Source organism: Alexandromys fortis, unplaced genomic scaffold (genome assembly GCF_014885135.2).
Source record: "Alexandromys fortis isolate MF-2015 unplaced genomic scaffold, M_Fortis_MF-2015_v1.1 scaffold_149, whole genome shotgun sequence".
In the NCBI taxonomy this organism is placed as follows: Eukaryota; Metazoa; Chordata; class Mammalia; order Rodentia; family Cricetidae; genus Alexandromys; species Alexandromys fortis.
Window position 1 is genome coordinate 2,672,873 of NW_026068025.1, and position 8,974 is coordinate 2,681,846.

Sequence of the window (8,974 nt, forward strand, 5' to 3'; positions counted from 1 at the left end):
TGTGTGTGTGTGTGTGTGTGTGTGTGAGAGAGAGAGAGAGAGAGAGAGAGAGAGAGAGAGAGAGAGAGGAGTCCCCATCCCTTCTTTTGTTATTTGTTTGCTTGCTGGGATTTGAACACAGGCCTCACACAGCTAAGCCACACTCTGGCCGAGCCCATATAAACAACATGGCACATTCTCATACAGGCCAGGAGGGGTATGAAGCTGGTATGTCTGTCACCTAGTGCTGCAATCCTATGAGGCCATAAGTGTGGTGTGGCCGATGGGACAGTTGAACCAGGATGGCAGCATGGTCTGCCCCCTCTACACATTTAGAGCAGTGCTCTCAGGGTGCAGTCTCCTGTTTCTGGAAGTGCTTCTCCGAGCCTTTCCACACTAGCCCATCAGTGGAAGAAGAACTATCTCAATTTCTGTTCTTGCCTTTCTTTTTATTTTTAAGTCCTGGATATAGAACCTAGAGTCTTGCAAATGCTTTTTTGTTGTTGTTGTTGTTGTTTGTTTGTTTGTTTGTTTGTGTTTTGATTTTTCCAGACAAAGTTTCTCTGTATAACAGTCCTGGCTCCCTAGCTGTTCTGGAACTCACTCAGTAGACCAAGCCAGACTTGAACTCACAGAGATCCACCTGCTTCTGCCTCCCAAGTGCTGGGACTACTATAGGCAGGCATGCACCACCACCACCAGACTTACTGCCTTGTTCTTAATGCCTTCAAGTAGTTACAAGTCCCATGGGACAAAGAACAGTACCCCTTGCATTCTCCTCCCAGAAGCAGTGCTGCACACAGCATGTCTTGATCCAGTTTTGTCTTCACTCTCCTTACCGATGCGTCTACAAGGCAAGTTTTTCAGGGAATAGTTCTAGTCAAGCCTGGTGGTACAGGCCTGGGATCACAGCATTTGAAAGGCCAGCTCAAGATCTGTCTGGGTACTTTGGTAAATCCTTGTCTCAAAATAAAGGAGAGAGCAGGAAAACATAGCTGAGTTGTGGGGTGGGCCCCGGGCACTGACTGAGGCAGGAGAGCCAGGGAACAGGGTTGCAATCTGGAGCTGTGCTCAGTTTGGATTTGTACAATCCCAGGTCCCAGTTCCTTGTGAAAAAGCGTTTGACAGCCCAGTTCTTTTGCCTGCATGTACTATGCACACACACACACACACACACACACACACACACACACTTGTCCAAATAATGCATGGACCCCCCCAACTGCATTGGGCTACAGGTACACCTCTCTCTAAACCAGTGGTCCTCAACCTTCCTAATGTAGTGACCCTTTAATGCAGTTCCTCATGTTGTAGTGACCCCCAACCATAAAATTATTTTTGTTGCCATTTCATAACTGTAATGTTGCTAATGAATCATAATAAAAAATATCTGTGTTCTCCAATGTCTTAGGCGACCCTATGAAAAGGTTGTTCACCCCCAAAAGGGGTCTCAGTTCACATGTTGAGAAACTCTGCTCTAAATAATAGTCTAAGTCTTTCCACCCATAACAGCAGTCAAACTTAGACAGTTTCTACTCAAATATGCCCCCAATGTATCCAGTGCAAAACATAGAAGGACCTATTGGGCCTGAACTGGTTGTGATGTACGTACTGCAAGGGCTTTTTTTTTTTAACCCATTACCATTTTAAGCATATTCATAATTGGGCACACATATGATTAAAATCAGGCACATCCTGGAAAGGAAGATACTCAGTAGGAACAGCAAAGAAAAGAGAGACACAGACTACAGTCTTTGGCCACCTTACTCCTCCTTCTCTTGAATTCCGTAAGAGGAAGCCCTGTAAGTACACTCACTGACTACACTCATGAGGCCCACTACCAGTCTGGTCAGTACAGTCCTCTTTCAATCTGTGCAATCATTTCTGATCTTGCTTCTTTTGTAGATCAGTGTAAGCCCTATTTTCGATTCTTTGGATGAGCGGTCAGGAGCCTGAAAACTCCTGATGGGGAAGAGAGAGGATCAATTCCATAGTCATCTCTAGGATCCTGCTAGGCGGGAACTTACATTGATTTCTCAGGCTCAAAGGTAGGATTTGTGCCAACCATCAATGACAGACAGACAGACGGCCTGTGTGCTCTCAGACAGCCTCCTACCCACATGGGTGTCCTCCACTGGGTTAATGTGACATTTATCCAATGTATCAAGAATATACATGGGCTGGAGAGATGGCTCAGCCGTTAAAGGCTAGGCACACAACCAAAAATATCAAGAATATACTTGCCAGCCAAGTGTGAGAGGCAGAAGCACATGGACCTCTGGAAGCTTAGGGATAGTCTAGTCTACATAGCGAGCGTCAGGATAGCACTAAATAACAGAGAGACAAACAAGCAAAAAAAGAATCTGCCTGTCAAGTCTCACTTCTGAGGTACTGGCGCAGTCAGGGGTGGTGATCTTCCCCAGCCTTGCCTGAGATTCTCTGAGCTGTCCCATTTCTTTCTACAGACTCCTCTCTTCCTCTCCCTCTCCTATACTGTTGTTAGAGGCGCATGTGTAGCCCCACACAGGTGGACTCTGAGGATCGGATGCACTGTTTGGACAGGGGCGTGTCTTGCATAGTACATACTCCTCTCTCCCATTGGTTAACTAAAATCAATTTCTGTTCCTCCAGACCAAAGAACTTTGCTTGACATTTTCCTTCTCCAACTGTGGTCTACTCATGCACAGAAATAATAAGCGGCTCTCCCGGCGCTGTGGGGCTGTGCTAACCCTCTGCTTCCTGCCTTCTGGAGACTGAATCAGCTGGGGATACTCACTGAGTTCCTGCTTAAATCTAGTGCTTAAATCTAGTTAGTTTTTACCCCCAGCCCTTCCAACCATGTTTTATACGCAGTAACAAATCACTTCCTGTTTGTATTCAGAAGACATTGTGGAGAGAAAAGACTTGCCACCAAGCTGGGAACTGTCCCCAGTAGTCTGATGGCTGCTGGCCTGCATCACAGTCTATGCCAGCATCAGCTGATCATTTGGAACAAAATGTCCAAATCAAGACTGAGATGAGTTCTCTGGATGTGTGGTCTTCTCCGATGCCATGGTGCAAATCCTAGCTCCGCCTCTAAAGAGCTGAGGTTGCCTTCCCCGGGGCCTATCCTTTCCATCCTGTTCAATAGAGCTAACAGCCACAATGTTGCCGTCCTGAGATTTCTGCCAGGGTTCTGTGAGCGGTCAGGTCAGAATGCTTTCACTATCTACTTCCTCAGTTTTCTGAGCCTCGTTTTAATCAGCTGTAAAACTGATAGAAGACCCCTGTTTTATTTGCATCACCTGTTGGACAGGAGAGTCCTATTACCTAAGATCTGAAAGTGCTGAGTATACAAGGAAATGTCGGATGTCCTTTGGAGCTGTCCCAACTATGCAGTGCTGCTTTGAGACTAGCCCCATAATCCTGATTCCCCAGAAAAGCATGAGAAGCCACCACCACCACCACCACCCCGAGACCAAGCCTTGCCCAAAAATGTTCTCACACAGACCAAGCAGGAAGGAACCAGGTGGTGGCTGCACCTTGTCACCAGTGGGAAAAGTGAAAGCTATGGAGTAGACTGGAGAAGCTATTCCATCTCTCCAGCCTTCTCGATTGGAAACTGTCCCTATCTAGAAACAATCCTGGTTCTGTGAAAACACAGTTCCTGGCAGCTAGGAGGCCCAGTCACAGCAGTGCAGACATTCTGAGCTTTGAACTGCCTCTTGCCTCTGCTGAGTGCTGGATAAACCGCTAACTCAGAGTAGCAGAGAACTGCCCAGGTCAGACTCTATGCATAGGAAGCAGCTAAGAGCCAGGCCATGAGCTCGCAACAGCAGGGTGATCTGGAAACCTGGAAACCTGCAGGGCAGCTCTCCTGCTGCCTTTGCCCTCACTGCTACTGTGCAGCACAGAGGCCAAAGGTGTCCCTGGGCCCTCAGGAAGGAGAGTGACAGGGTCAGAGCTACTGAAAAGTCAAGATGTAACATCCAGAAAGAGGACAGAAGACCAGGACCCCGTAGAGTAGGAAAGTGCAAACTTAGCCACACACAGAAATATCACCCGTGCACGTCCCTCGTGTACATGTGTGTGTGTGTGTGTGTGTGTGTGTGTGTGTGTGTACCCATGCCCGGGTACTAGACTGAAAGTGAGCGGACAAGGTGTGGAACTCAGTTCTGTCTACCACTTGGGTGCCAGAGATTAAACTAGAGTCCTTGGGCTTGATGGCTCTTTGTTTATTTAATCCATTTTTGCCTTTTTGAGACAAGTTCTCACTATGTAAGCCAAGCTGGCCTCAGACTCACAGAGATCTGCTTGCCTCTGCCTCCAGTGCTGCTATTACAGATTCAGGAGCAGCTTATGAAGCACAGGAGATGAAACCCAAGGCACCGTGCATGCTGGGAACCCCCCATTTTTTTTTGCCTCTCTCTCTCAATTCTAAGTTTTTTTTCTGTTCTCCCCACTTCCTTCCCTCTTCATCTCTTCTCTCCAAACAAAATTTGAATTGAAGACCTGGAGCGGTGGCATACACCTGTAACCCTGTCTCTCATGGGGGGGGGAGTGAGTCAGGTGGGCAGGGGCAGGAGGAGGCACCTCTAATCCCAGCACTCCAGAAGCTCTCTACATAGGGAGAGTCAGGACAGCCGGAACTAGAGAGACCCTGTCCCCACAAGGAGGTGAAGCAGCGAAAACAGGAATCAGAGTTCAAGGTCATCTTTGGCTAAGTACCCCATTTCCTTAAAAAAAAAAAAAAAGAAAAGAAATGTAAATTGAAATATACAGCAGTGATCACTAATAATTTTTATAGATGTGCTTAGCTGAGAGGCTCTGATCAGAAACACGACAAGTTACACCCCCATTCTCTCCATCTGGGCTGCTATGCACAAACCTCCCACACACAGACCAGGCAAAGGCAGGACAGGTTAACCAGCTGGCACCTCTCAGCCCCCACCCAGCCCCGCTTTCACATCTTTGTGGCTACCCATTGCACAGATGGGGAAACAGAGCTCTAGCGTGGGACAGAACTGCCATCTGCCTCATCCGCTGGCCCTGTTCTGCAGGTGTCTCACACCACTGTTTCTTAAGCATCTTTGGTCCCTGAAATATCTGCCCCGCCATTTCCAACCACACATGTGTACTGTCACCCGCGCATACCCTTCTCATGTTTGGGCTGGCCAAGGCTAACGGGGTTGGGGGAGTCAGGAGTCACTGGGGACCTTTTCTGGATGTTCATCCTGCTTACATGAGTTCTCCAGATGGTAACGACATCCTGTTTAGGTTGTCATCTGTGGGACAGTTCTTGTGTACTTGTGGTTCTGACTTCTGTAAAGTCCTGGTCGTAGGCAGCAACGCCTGGGTATGTTTGTTGGGTCAAACGCAGCAGTTCCTGAGTGTTTGTTGGTCCAAGAAAGGAGAGACTAGATGCCCCCATGGTGCTGGTCCATACGTTGTGTCTGGATGTGGGGAGACCAGGGCTACATCTCCTGTCTAGTGAGACATAGAAGCTGAGTTCTTTGTGAGATGCCAGGCTGGTGGTAGGTTGGGGAGGAGATCCACAGCCTGGGGCTAGGTAGGGTTGTACATGCCCATATTCCTATTGCTTTAGAGTCTGAGGGAGGAGGAGGAGCCTAGCCTACAGTTGTTTGTCAAAACTTCCTAGGAAGATGGAACACACTCATCTACTCACCTCAGATAGGAATCACAACTGACCAAAGTACGGATAACTACAAAATCCAACTTAGCGGGCCAATGAGTTTCATTGGGGTGACTGCTGTGTGATAAAATTTTCCCTGGGGAAATGTGGCACATACATATATCTACTCTCCCCAGAAAAGGAACCCACACGGACCAAAGCAGAAATACCACCAAGTTCCAATTTGGTGAACCAGTGAGATTTATTGGGGTTGTTTACTCAAAGACAGCTGCATAACCGAGGTCCACTCTGGCATGGTGACAGCTCACAAATCTGGGAACCTGGAAAGGTCCACTCTGCCTGGAGACAGCTCAGCAGGCGGGAGAATGTCCTTTCTAGATGCCTCAGTTGGTCTCTCCCCCCCACACCCCACCCCTTTTTTTATTTTTTATTTTATTTATTTATTTATTTATTTATTTATTTATTTATTTTGGTTTTTCAAGACAGGGTTTCTCTGTGGTTTTGGAGCCTGTCCTGGAACTAGCTCTGTAGACCAGGCTGGTCTCGAACTCACAGAGATCCGCCTGCCTCTGCCTCCCAAGTGCTGGGATTAAAGGTGTGCGCCACCACCGCCCGGCTCCCACCCCTTTTTTTAAACAGTTTTGTTAGACTGAGAATCTTCACAGCTAAGAGTTGAGTCTGTTGAGTCTTCTTTGCAGCTTGTCTTGTTTCTGAGGGACTTGGCTTTTATTATTTACTCTGGCAGGGAGGGGCCTAGAGAATCTGCTCAGTTACAGGGATTTTGGGAGTATGTCTGAGGTGTTCACCTTCCTATTTAAAGAGCTTCCCCTCAGAAAAGACTATTTCAGCTGGGTGGTGGTGGCGCACGCCTTTAATCCCAGCACTTGGGAGGCAGAGGCAGGTGGATCTCTGCAAGTTCGAGGCCAGCCTGGTCTACAGAGCTAGTTCCAGGACAGGCTCCAAAGCCACAGAGAAACCCTGTCTCAAAAAAAAAGGAAGAAAGAAAGAAAGAAAGAAAGAAAGAAAGAAAGAAAGAAAGAAAGAAAAGACTATTTCAATCTTGAAGTAAACTGTTGCACAACACCAGCGGAGTAGCAAGAACCTGTCTCAAAACCAGCAACAGGTACTCGAGCTTCAGCTCCGGACTTAGGAGCTGCTATTCCTGCAGAAGACCTGAGGATTTCGTCTTCAGTCCCCACATCTGGCAGTCACAACCACCCATAACTCTAGCTCCAGAGGTCTGACTCCCTTTTCTAGGCTCCAACACCTCATGCTAATAAAAATAAACATATTTTTTAATTTCAAAAAAATATTAGACGTATTGATTTTAAGTTTTATGTGTGGGTGTTTTGACTGTATGAGTGCATATTTAACATATGTATGCTCAGTATCTTTTTGTAGTTGTTGGTTTGAGACAAGGTTTCTCCATATGGTTGCTGGGAACTGAACTCAGGACCTCTGGAAGAACAGCCAGTACTCTTAACCATTGAGCCAGCTCACCAGCTCCAACATACTGTGTCTAAAAGGTCAGAAGAGGTCGTCAGATCCCTTGAACTGGAATTAAGGATGTTTGTGAGAACAAGAGCAGCAAGTATTCTTAACTGCTGAGCCATCTCTCCAGTTCCAAATACATCTTTTTAAAAAATTCCCACCTGTTTTAGAGCAAAAAAGCATCACTCTCCCCACACTCCTCTGCTTAATATATGAATCTCCCCCTGCCGTCCTTTGCTGTTCCTGCTGTCCTTCCCTCAGATTCCTTCAGCCTTAGAAAACAGATTCACTAAAATAGTCCCCTGGCCTAACCAGCCTCCATTATCCCTGGCAACATGTCATAGGCTGATTCCTACATCTAAGGACTAACCAGACCTGACCAGCTTAGTCTCTAAAATCAGGTACATTCCAGGTAGATTAGGACAAGGTGGTAGTATGAAAGAAAATGGCTCCCAAAGGGAGTGGCACTATTAGGTGTCGCTTTGTTGGAGTGGGTGGTCTTGTTGGAGGAAATATGTCACCGTGGGGGTAGGCTCTGAGGTCTTCTATGCTCAAGCTACACACAGTGTGGCACTCAGTTTACTTCCTGTTGCCTGCAGATCAAGATGGAGAACTCTCAGCTTCTCCAGCACCATGTCTGCCTGCATGCTACCTGTCATGAAGATAATGGACTTCATTGCTGAACTGTAAGTTAGCTTCAGTTAAATGTTTTCCTTTGTAAGAATTGCCATGGTCACAGTGTCTCCTCACAGCAATACAAGCCCCAAGACAGGCAGTGTCCCCTAATTAAGACAGACAGTGTCTCTACAACCAGATCAGGGATACTTAGTCAGGATATGGTGAAGCCATGGTTAGAAGCCCAGGCAGAAATCCCGCCGCCTATGTGGAGAGTAGTTCCCCTGGGCTTTGTGGAATTGTTCACATCTAACTTCTCACTCTGCCAGTCCTGGCCACCAGCCATGAGGGATGCAGATCTGACTTCTATTTCTGAGAAACAGAGAGCCAGGACTTCCCCTCAGCTCACCCCACACACCATGTTCTTGAAAACCTGAGTCATAGCCACGCTGTCTGAGTCAGTCTGGCTAGGGCTCCAGTCTCCACACCACCCCTACCACACCCTGTACCCAGAGGAAGTCTGCAAACCCCTGTGCACCAGTGACATGGAGGTGTAAACTACCAGCCTCATGGAGTGACCCAAGGATGGTGAAAAGGGAGGGACATAGAGTCACAGCGTGGCAACCAGGACTGCCAACATTGTCCACCCAGAGGCCACTCCAGGAGCTCTGCTCCTTAGCACTCCCATGTCTGTACAGAGTGAAGACATGACCACTCCAAGGTATGGTTGAGGGGAAGGGTTTTATTGTAGCTAGGAGGGAGAGTACAGCCAGAGGCATCTGGAAGAGTCCAGAGCAGGGAGAGAAAACAGTAGACCAAACACGACCAGCATACTGAACTGGACCATGAGAGAGGAGGGGGGAGAGTGAGAGAGGGAAATGAAAGAGAGAGCAAAGAGAGAGGGGCCAAAGGGAGTACATGGCTAAAACGGCAGGGTTCTATAGGGATAGGAAACTGGGAGAAGGGAAGCCCTGAGTTGAAGAAGATTAGGGTAAGGAGCTGAGGGGAGCCACAGGTATGGAGAGAGCCTGGAGAGTCTGGGCCAGCAGACACTTAGTATGCTAACAGGCACCAACTATAATTAGCCTCTTTTGGACCTGACAATGCCATCATGCTTTGGAGCAACAAAGGAGAAAACAGAGTCATGGGAAAGTGACTTCACTCACCTCAGGTCACAAGACAGCCAATAAACTGGAGAGAGAAACCTAGAGACGGTGTTTCCATTCACAGCCTCCACATTCCTCAGACCTTGTGCCA